Raw genomic sequence first — 1,309 nt, forward strand, 5'->3', positions numbered from 1 at the left:
AAATAGTTTTATAATCTCATAACTGATTTTAGGTTGAATGTTTTTACATTTTTTACTAGAATAGATTATAATTGAAAATCTGCATTAGGAAATATGAGGAAAAAGCCTTTCGTTGGTAAGAAAAAGCCCATTTCCAGTCACTCAATCCTTTGAAAGCATTATTACATGCTTTAAATGGTTATGTAATCTCAGAATTAATTTTAAGTTGAATTATTTTGCATTCTTGGCTAAAATAGATTATAATTGAATGTCTACCTAAGGAAACATGAAGAAAAAGCCATTCATTGGAAAGAAAAGTCTATTTATAGTCACCCATGCCTTTCAAAGCCTTATTACTCGCTTTAAATGGTTTTATAATCTCATAATTGATTTTACGTTGAATTATTTTATATTTTTGGTGAAAACAGATTATAAGTGAATGTTTTCCTTAGGAAACATGAAGAGAAAGCCAATCATTGCAACGAAAAGTCCATTTATATTCACCCAAGCCTTCTAAATCGTAATTACTTGCTTTAAATGGTTTTACAATCTCATAATTGATTTTAGGTTGAATTTTTTTACATTTTTAGTTAAAACATATTATAATTGAATGTCTACCTTCAGAAACATGAAGAAAAAACCATTCATTGACAAAAAAAGTCCATTTATAGTCACCCAAGCCTTCTAAATCGTAATTACTCGCTTTAAATGGTTTTATAATCACATAACTGATTTTAGGTTAAATTTTTTACATTTTTCATTAAAGTAGATTATAATCAAATCTTGACCTTGGGAAACATGAAAAAAAACCATTCATTGTTAAGAAAAATCTATTTATAGTCACCTATGTTTTTGAAAACCTTATTAGTCACCTTAAATGGTGTTATAATCGCATAATTGATTTTAGGTTGAATTTTTTTACATTTTTGGTTAAAACATTATAATCAAATGTCTAACTTGGGAAACATAAAGAAAGAGCCTTTCGTTGGTAAGAAAAAGTCCATTTCTAGTCACCCAATCCTTTGAAAGCCTTATTACACGCTTTAAATAGTTTTATAATCTCAAAATTACTTTTAAGTTGAGTTGTTTTACATTCTTGGCTAAAACATATTATAATTGAAAGTTTACCTTAGGAAACATGAAGAAAAAGTCATTCATTGGTAAGAAAAGTCTATTTATAGTCACCCATGCATTTCAAAGCCTTATTACTTGCTTTAAATGGTTTTATAATCCCATAATTGATTTTAAGTTGAATTTTTTTATATTTTTTGTGAAAATAGATTATCAGTGAATGTCTGCCTTAGGAAAAATGAAGAAAAGCCAATCATTT

The sequence above is a fragment of the Theobroma umbraticum genome, unplaced genomic scaffold, assembly GCF_002168275.2.
Source record: "Theobroma umbraticum cultivar Fairchild unplaced genomic scaffold, ASM216827v3 scaffold_743.0, whole genome shotgun sequence".
Taxonomy (NCBI): domain Eukaryota; kingdom Viridiplantae; phylum Streptophyta; class Magnoliopsida; order Malvales; family Malvaceae; genus Theobroma; species Theobroma umbraticum.